Genomic DNA, 9,836 nt, shown 5'->3' with positions numbered 1-9,836 from the left:
CATCTTTTGGCCAGCTGAAGACAAAATGGAGGGGTTTCCAGGGTCTTTTATATTCTCTCTCTTATGGGTGGAAACCCCTTTCTTCTCTTGTGCAAAATCACAACAAAAAGATGAACTCTGTAGTCACCTGGGCAAGTCACATGTCTATGGATGATTCAGCTTTTTGCAGGCCAATGCCATTGTTTACATGTTAGTTTGAATGTTTCAAGGAAAGCTCAGATGTGGATTGGCGTCTCCTGAAGTCCATTGTTAGTTAAGTACTCCCAATGACTTGAATAACCCCTTCACACTATGTTGATCAAAATCTGTCTTATGTGCTTCCTACAGGAAACGTTTTAAATACAAGCATACAGCCAACGCTCATAACTTCAGATATAAAAATAATACATGCATACAAATGGATAGGATGAATACATTCAGTATATCATAACCTTTGCAAAGATATGTTACATGGCATATCTAGCATAAAACATATTCCAGTTATGTCATATTTACACTCATAAGCATATTTCTATAAATCATTATGGGGTGCAATGTCACAGCTGCTTCTCAATGTTATTTTTAATCCTTGTAGGGAGCCAGGGTGGCTCCCCTCCGAACCAGAGGGTAAAGAGCCACCCTCTCAGCCTGAGTGGGCGGGGCCAGACCAAGCTTCCGCCAATCCCCGGAAGGGGAAAGGTGGGACAGGAAGTACAAAGGGCGGGGCCCTCTGCCCAGTGAGGAGAGCACCAGGGAGGGAGACAGACATAGGCTGCTCCCTTGCGATCCTGCTGCTGACCCAGGCGAAGCCCTGGGCAAGGAGGAGCCTGGCCGGGAGGAAGGCCTGTGGCGGCCGGGACTGCCAGCCGCTGAATACCGAGAGGACCTGGAGGGGCCTGACTACAGCCCGGACCAGCGTGAGTCTGATACCGAGGGGGAGCGGGAGTGGCCCGCAGCGGAATACTCGGACGAGATGGAGGGACCGGAGCGACCCGCCTGAGAGACCGGGTAGGAAGTAGCCCACGGGCCGAACTGCACCTTGGGGTGGGTGTGTTTGATCAGCGGGCGCGGACGGCCCCGCTGACCCAGCAGAGGGATTTTCGCCTCCCGCCACTGTCAGGGCCCTGGGCTGGAACGCAGTGGAGTTGGGTGGGCCTGCGTTCCCCTATCCCGGCGCGCCCCTGCCTGAGGGGCGCGCTACTGACTTGTGCCAGCACTCCCCTGCCTGAGGGGCGCACTACTGACTCCGGCCGGCACACCTTCCCCGCTAATTCCCCAAAGCCCGGAAGGTGTGGCTGATGCCTGCCAGCGAGACCATAGCTCTCCATCGCCCCTAGGGGCTCGGAGAACCGACTGAAACCTGTCACAAGTGGTGGAGAATGTGGGCAGGCGATCCCAACCCCTGCCGAAAGGGGTTAGTGCGAGGGCGCCTCTGAAGCTCCCCTACTGGAAAGATGGAGATGGAAAGGCTTATCAAGTTCCTGGCTGAGAGCCAGCAACAGCAGCAGCACCAACTCGTGCAGCAGCTGGGCGCCCACCAGCAGCAGTTGCTTCAAACCCTGGGGGTCCAGCACCGGGAACAACAAACCCAGTGCTTCCAGCAGCTTGCAACCCTGTGGCCGGGCCATGGTGGTGCTCAAACTGAGCGGGCAGCCACCCCGACCCCTCCCGCCCCACCGATCCATCTGGCCAAGATGGGGCCTGAGGATGACCCGGAAGCCTACCTAGTGACCTTCAAGCGGGTTGCCTCAGTGGCTGGTTGGGCGCCTGACCAATGGGTGACACGGCTCGCCCCATATCTAACGGGGCTAGCCCAGAAGGCTTACCGTGGGCTCCCAGATGATGAGGCCCGCGTTTATGCTCGAGTGAAAGCAGCTATCTTGGATGCCTTCGACATTATCCCGGAAACCTTTCGGTGACAGTTTCGGGAAAAGGTCTACCCACCGGGCACCAGACCCCGGGTGGTGGCCCAGGAACTGAAGGACGCGGGTACCCGATGGCTCCAACCCGAGCGTTGAACCGCAGCTGAGGTGACGGAACAGGTCATCCTCTAACAATTCGTGCACATCCTCCCACCCCAGGGGAGGGCTTGGGTGTTACGGCACCAGCCACAAAGTCTGAGCTCGGCCGTCGCGCTTATGGAGGACTTTCTCGAGGCTGAGGCCCCGATAGGACCGGCCGCCAGCCCCCCAAACCTTGGATCCAATGCACAGAGACTTGAACGGAGGGGGCCCACCTCCCAAACCAACGCACCCCACTGTACCCGACGACCAGAAGGCAGCCGGACCGAGTTTTCCCGACGGCCCGAGTCAACACCACTCCCTGGCCCTGGACGCTTAACCTGACCACCAGGCCCCAGCCCACTCTGCGGCCCCACTGGGGCCCCCATGCAGCCGGCACGCCCAGAGGTAGGACCTTGTTTCCGATGTGGCGAGTATGGGCATCTGCAACGGGGCTGTCCTGCCATGGACTGCAACTTCGGCCTGGTGTGCGCCAGTGAGTGACGGGCCCATCTGCCCTCCGTGGCCAAACTGACAGCTCCCATGGAAGTCGCAAGGGTCCCCGTGGTGGGTCTAGTCGATTTGGGCTGTGGGCAGACCCTTGTCTGCCAGGCGCTCTTCTCGGACACCAAGCAGACCATCGGGGAAGTACGGATTCAGTGCATCCACGGAGATGTAAAATCGTACCCCACGGTGTGGGTCCCCATCACGGTGCACGGAGTAACTCAGTTAATGAATGTGGCTATGGCGTCATCCCTTGCCTATCCAGTGATCCTGGGCCGTGACTGGCCAGACTTCGTCGAGGTGCTCCAATCCCTACCCATCAAAGAGGTGTTCGAGGGAGCCCTGCCTGAGAAGAAGACAGGACCTGACTTGAGCTCCGACCCTGGAACTGAACCAGGCCCCACCCCCGGGCAGGATGGCCTGGAAATGGCAGGTCCCTCTCCTGACCTGGTGGACTTTAGCTGAGACCAAAGGGAGGATCCTATGCTCCGGTTTGCCTATGAGCTGCTGGCCCGGGTGGATGGTGAGGTCGTGGAGGCGCAGCGCACCACCCAGTGGCCCAGGTTTGAACTCAACCATGAGCGGCTCTACCGCCTTGACCGAGACTCTCAGATCCAAGAGGTCCGGAGCCAACTCGTGGTCCCCCGCATCCATCGATGGGTGGTCCTGAAGCTTGCACACGACATCCCAGCTGCCGGCCATTTAGGGCAGGAAAAAACTGTAGCCAGGGTCCTGGCCAGGTTCTTCTGGCCCGGCGTCCACCGGGAGGTGAAGGAGTATTGTGCGTCATGCCCAGACTGCCAACATGCAGCCCCAACCGGGGTACGGAAGGCCCCCCTGGTCCCGTTACCAGTCGTATGTGTGCCATTTGAGCGGGTAGCAATAGACCTGGTCGGGCCTTTCCCAAAAAGCAAGGCGGGCCATCAATACATCCTCATCCTGATGGACTACACCACCCGCTTCCCGGAGGCTATCCCCTTAAGAAGTATCACCGCCCGCACTATCGCTGCGGAGCTCGTGAAGATCTTCGCAAGGGTGGGCCTCCCACGGGAGATACTCACTGATCAAGGGACCAACTTCACGTCGAAGCTGTTCCGCCAGGTATGTGCCCTATTGGGGATTAAGAAATTGCAGATCTCGGTCTACCATCCCCAGACTGATGGATTGGTCGAACGGTTCAACCAGACCCTGAAGGGAATGTTGCGGCGTTTCCCCACCCAGGACCTCCGCCAGTGGGACCAGCTGCTCCCTCCTTTACCAGTGGCGATTTGAGAAGTCCCACAGGCGTCCACGAAGTTCTCCCCATTCGAGCTCCTCTATGGGCGGCGACCCCGCGGGGTGTTGGACCTCTTGAGGGAGACTTGGGAACACAACCCGTCCGCAACACAGGGTCTCTTGCAATATGTCTTACAACTGCAGGGGCGGCTGGCGCGGGCGGGCGAGCTCGCGAGGGAGAACTTAAACGCCACTGAAAGAGCCCAGGAGCAGCACTACAATCGGGGCGCCCAGGCTCGATCATTTGGCCAGGGGACCGAGTACTCCTCCTGCTCCCCTCGGAGGAATCAAAGCTTTTTGCCTGCTGGCAGGGTCCGTATGAGGTCCTCCACCAGGTAGGGCCGGTAACCTATGAGATTCGGCAACCTGGTCGCCGTAAGGAAAAGCAGATTTATCATGTAAACCTCTTAAAACCTTGGCAGGACCGGGAAGGGCTCCTAGTGGCCCCATATCCCCCCGAACTGGAACTGGGGCCCCAACCACCCGAGGAGTCGGATAATGGTGAACCCCAGCTAGCAGAGACACTCACCGTCGAGCAGCGAGAACAGGCATTCTGCTTAGTGAGAGCATTCCCCAAGACATTCACCATGAAACCCAGGCGGACTACGCTCACCTGCCATGTGATCCAGATGGAACCCGGGGTGGTGGTCCGAGAGACAACCCGGCCATTTCCTAGGCGAATGCGGGACACCATAGAGGAGGAAGTCCAGGGGATGTTGGAGCTGGGTGTTATTGAGCCCTCCCAGAGTGAGTGGCAGAGCCCCGTCATCCTCATACTGAAGCCCGATGGGAGCTGGTGGTTTTGCATTGACTTCTGGAGGGTAAACGCCATCTCAAAATTTGACGCCTATCTGATGCCCCGCATCGATGAGCTCCTCGACTGGCTTGGGGAGGCCTGTTATATCACCACTTTAGATCTCACCAAAGGGTACTGGCAGATCCCCTTGGATCCCAGGTCCAAGGAGAAGACCATGTTTGCCACCCCTTCAGGGTTATACCATTTCACCCGGATGCCTTTCAGCCTACCTGGGGCCCTGGCAACCTTCCAGCGTTTGATGGACCGGGTGTTGCAACCACACACGAAATACAAGGCGGCCTACCTGGACGATGTGGTCATCTATAGCAATAACTGGGAGGAACATCTTAACCAAGTAGTGGCAGTCCTCCGGGACCTCCGCGCAGCCGGGCTTACGGCCAACCCAAAAAAATGCCAAATCGGGCGGGAGGAAACCACTTACCTGAGGTACACCTTGGGTCGGGGACAGGTCTGCCCCCTCATTGGGAAGGTCCAAGCACTTCAGGAATGTCCGGTGCTGACCACAAAGAGGCAAGTACATCAATTTTTGGGCTTAGCTGGTTATTACTGGCGGTTTGTACCCCACTTCGCAAGCATTACAGTCCCGCTAACAGAGCTCTTGACCAAGGACAGTCCCCGCTGGGTGCATTGGTCCAACGAGTGCGAGACGGCCTTTCGAACTATCAAAGAACGGCTGTGTAGCGATCCAATACTCTTCAGCCCCGACTTTCATCGTGACTTTATTGTCCAGACAGATGCCTCAGGCGTTGGGCTTGGGGCGGTCCTCTCGCAGGAGGTGGACGGGGAGGAACAGTCGATTATTTACCTCAGTCAGAAGCTGTTCCCCGGAGAACGGAACTACTCCGTCGTGAAGAAAGGGGCCCTAGCCGTTAAGTGGGCAGTCGATGCTCTCCGCTACTACCTCCTCGGGGCCCCCTTTATACTGGTTACGGACCACGCACCCCTGAAGTGGCTTAATAAGATGAAGGACAATAATGCCAGGCTGATGCGATGGTATCTCACTCTGCAGCCCTATGCCTTCACGATTCACCATCGGGCGGGACGAGACAACGCCAATGCGGATTTCCTATCCTGCCTCGGAGAAGGTGAGGACGCCAGCTCCGAAGATCGGGAGCTGGATTTGAGGGGTGGGGTATGTAGGGAGCCAGGGTGGCTCCCCTCCGAACCAGAGGGTAAAGAGCCACCCTCTCAGCCTGAGTGGGCGGGGCCAGACCAAGCTTCCGCCAATCCCCGGAAGGGGAAAGGTGGGACAGGAAGTACAAAGGGCGGGGCCCTCTGCCCAGTGAGGAGAGCACCAGGGAGGGAGACAGACACAGGCTGCTCCCTCGCGATCCTGCTGCTGACCCAGGCGAAGCCCTGGGCAAGGACGAGCCTGACCGGGAGGAAGGCCTGTGGCAACCGGGACTGCCAGCCACTGAATACCGAGAGGACCTGGAGGGGCCTGACTGCAGCCCGGGCCAGCGTGAGTCCGATACCGAGGGGGAGCGGGAGTGGCCCGCAGCGGAATACTCGGACGAGATGGAGGGACCGGAGCTGCCCGCAGCGGAATACCCGGACGAGATGGAGGGACCGGAGTGACCCGTCTAAGAGACCAGGTAGGAAGTAGCCCAGGGGCCAAACTGCACTGTGGGGTGGGTGTGTTTGGTCAGCGGGCGCAGACGGCCCCGCTGACCCAGTGGCGGGACTTTCGCCTCCCGCCACTGTCAGGGCCCTGGGCTGGAACACAGTGGAGTTGGGTGGGCCTGCGTTCCCCTACCCCGGCACCCCCCTGTCTGAAGGGCGTGCTACTGGCTCATGCCGGTGCCCCCCTGCCTGAGGGGTGCGCTACTGGCTCTGGCCGGCACACCTTCCCCACTAATTTCCCAATGCCCGGAAGGTGTGGCTGAGGCCTGCCAGTGAGACCATAGCTCTCCATCGCCCCTAGGAGCTCGGAGGACTGACCAAAACCTGTCACAATCCTATTCAAGACAATATTTTTTTCTTCATCATGAAAGACCTCTATCATGAAGATTTTGAGGCCTATATTATGTAGGTAGATCAGGCAGATCAATAGTCTATGTCTGCATGCACCAGGAGTCTTTTAATAATTTTAGAGCAAGCCAAGTTTGTAGGCACTAACATGCACTGTTGAGTAAATCCTGTCTCTCTTCTGTGGCTGTGGGGAGCCTTTGCTATAGCAGACCCCACATTGTTCTGATGTGCAGGGTGAAGATTGAGGGGGGAGGGGGCTGGTGCAGGAAGTTCCCAAAGAAGGAATGAATTGGGGGAATAGACCATCATTGTTGCTGCTGTGTTGGATCCACTAGCTGTTGCTTCCTGCAGGACAGGGATGCAGAAGCAACACAGACTATATCAGTGCTGCAAACTGGCTCTGATACTGCTCTTTGGCCCATGGGAAGGGTTTCTTCACCTCATCCTTCTCTCTTGGGGACAGCACTTAGCCCTATAAGCCTCGCTTGTTATGATATGTGGGGTGCAATTTTAAGAAACTTTCCTAGAAAGTCCAGGATAATTGAAACAGAAATAGCATACGAGATCAAAATGGCCAACGCAGGGTGGGAATGAGAAACTAGATTCCAGGAACATAAAGAATTGCTGGATAAGAGAAGGCTGGGGTACAGCTGTTCTCCTTAGTATTTATTGTTAAACCTATTTCTCTTATTTATGGCTGATCCATTTTGCCTTGGCTGCTCTTACTTGAACATTACATGTACCTGTAGAGTGAAATGTTGAACTGTACGTCCTCCAGAAATTGTCAATTTCATCTTAATTTTTAAATTCTGTCCTTTGATTAAAGTGACACTTAAGATCAAAGTTATGAGTCAGATCCTCAGCTGGTGTAAATCTGTGTAGCTTCATGCTACCAATGGAGCAATACTGATGGACACTATGTGAGGATCAGGACCCAGGCTTTTAAGAAAATGTCTTGCATGTATAACTTTTACCATTGAACTGGAAATTATTAAAAACTCCAATACCTTTAAAATGTGACTTACATGGACCAAGAAGACTTTGTGGTGTTCTCCAGTAAGGAAAGTTCTTAACTTCTTTACAATTTCTTCTTAACAAACATTCCTATAACTTGGAATCATACTAGCTACGTTCTGTTTCCTCTTCTCTGGGGCAATCTTTCTTTTATAAGGCAAAGTGAATAAAACCCCAGGTACTTCAGATGAGGCCTTGCTTTTTCTGAATACAGGTTTTGTTTGTATTCTTTTTTTGTATAGACCTTCAAGGTCTCCCACTACACTGTTTGCTTTTGTTGTTGTTGTAGACATTCACTGTGCTAATGGCTTCAAGGATTTCTCTGCAATAATCGCAAAATTCTTTTTTCTGGCCAGTACACTGTGGAAGTCTATTCTGAGCAAGGACATGAAACAATGAACAAAGCCTGAATGTACAGTTGCCTTATATATATGTAAAATATGTAGTTAGTAGAAAAGGATTAGTAGGATAGTAAGCAATGTGTGATAGTTTGCAGCTGTGGCCCAGCATGTAGTGCAGTATGTGAACAGTTCATGATCTAGATGGGGATTAGCTATAAAAATTAGTAGGCCAGTCATAAATTGCATGATATGATATATTAACCGATAGTATTAAGTATGAGTGTTGTGATGGGGTGTGCTGGGGAGATGGGCCAATTAAAGGCCCAGGCTCCACCCGGAGAAGGATCCAGGGAGCAGGGATTAATTAGACAAGGCTTAGCTGGACAGGAACAGGAGGGCCGGTATAAAGCCCAGTAGCTGAGAGCAACTGAAAGACTTTGATATCCTGGAAGGGGAATACCATCATGACCTGGCTGGAGGGCCAAGTCATGAAGAGGAAGCTGTGGCTTATGGAGCAAGAGGGGAAGCAGGGTGAGAGAGGACAATGGGTGGAGAGATCACCAGAGGAGGTTGCAGCACCTGGAAGGAGCCAATGCCCAGAGCGGCCAAGAGGAGGTGCCACAGTGGTGAGTGGCCCCGTGACAATGGGTGGAGAACATGGGCAGGTGATTATCCCTGATAAAAGGGGAGTGTAAGAGACTGTGGTAGACTGTGTAGGACTGTCTGAGGCAGTCACCTCTGATACAAGGGGAGTGCGAAAGGCTGTAGCAAGAAAGAAAGAGAAAAAAAAGAGGGGGGGGGAGAGACAATGGAGCCACAATATATGGAAGCCTTTTTTGCTGACTGCACTTATACCCTCCCAGGCTGGGCTCCAGAGTCACCACCCCTGCATAAGGGGACTGACAAACAAGATGGACGGATCCAGGCTCTGCTAAGGCAGGTGCTGAAGAACAAGCACAGATGATGAGAGGCACATGTGTACCCGCAAAACTGTTTGACACAGATGGCTGAACAGCAACTGTATTGATATAAGCTCATGTGGGAAGAAATTAGCAGAGGCTGCAGAGAGTGAGACTGGAAAAGAGGTACCGGGGCCAGGAGACCAGAGGCCTGGCCAAAGGAGTGTTATGCCTCTGGGTGAAGGGGACACCTAAAAAGAGAAAATGCCCCTATCTCTATGGGAGAGAGAAGTCTTACTCAGAAGGCAGGAAAACAAAAAAGCCCAAAGAGTGGGGAGAACAGGAAAGGGAGGGGCATGTTTTGCCTGTGGTCAGCCAGGGCACCGAAAGGGAGATGCCCATTTATGAACTGTGGGGTGAAGGCTAGACAAGAGAAGGTCAAAGCCTGGCTTATTGACAAGACAAAGACAAGGGTTTGTTTTGGATACTGCAATGGCAGCCATAGAAAAAGACATTGCCCTCTTAAGAAGTTGCAGGCTAGCAAAGGGGAAGGCATGGACCCCACTGAGATAGGAAAAAAGAAGGGGGTGTCTGAGGACTGGAGTATGCTGGAGACTATCAGGGTAGATGTGACAGTGATAACCAAGGGCATGGCAGGTGGTCAACCATGCACCCAGTAATGGATGGTAAGGAGTTAGAAGATAAAATGATTGGGATGGAGGAGGTCTCGATGGACATAGGAACTAACACAGAGGTGGAGCAGGCTCCTGTGGGGACTCAGACCCTGAGTGAAGGGGTGCTGGGGGATCCTGTGGGGCAAGTGAGGGAGCTCCAAGGAAAGCTAGTAGCTCCAAGGAAAGCAAGCCCTGCAAATAGCTGAAGAAGACCTGGAGTACCAAAGAGAAAAGTTTAGGGATGCCATGGAGGACCAGCATAATCTGTGGGTGAAGTGGAACAAAAGAGGGATGACCTGTGGGCTCAGCTCAGACAAATGTAGGGCAGGAGGCATACATATTCCCAAGAATTACAGGCTTGA

This window comes from Lepidochelys kempii, chromosome 2 (genome assembly GCF_965140285.1).
Source record: "Lepidochelys kempii isolate rLepKem1 chromosome 2, rLepKem1.hap1, whole genome shotgun sequence".
Lineage (NCBI taxonomy): Eukaryota > Metazoa > Chordata > Testudines > Cheloniidae > Lepidochelys > Lepidochelys kempii.
Note: the sequence above shows the minus strand (reverse complement) of the source record.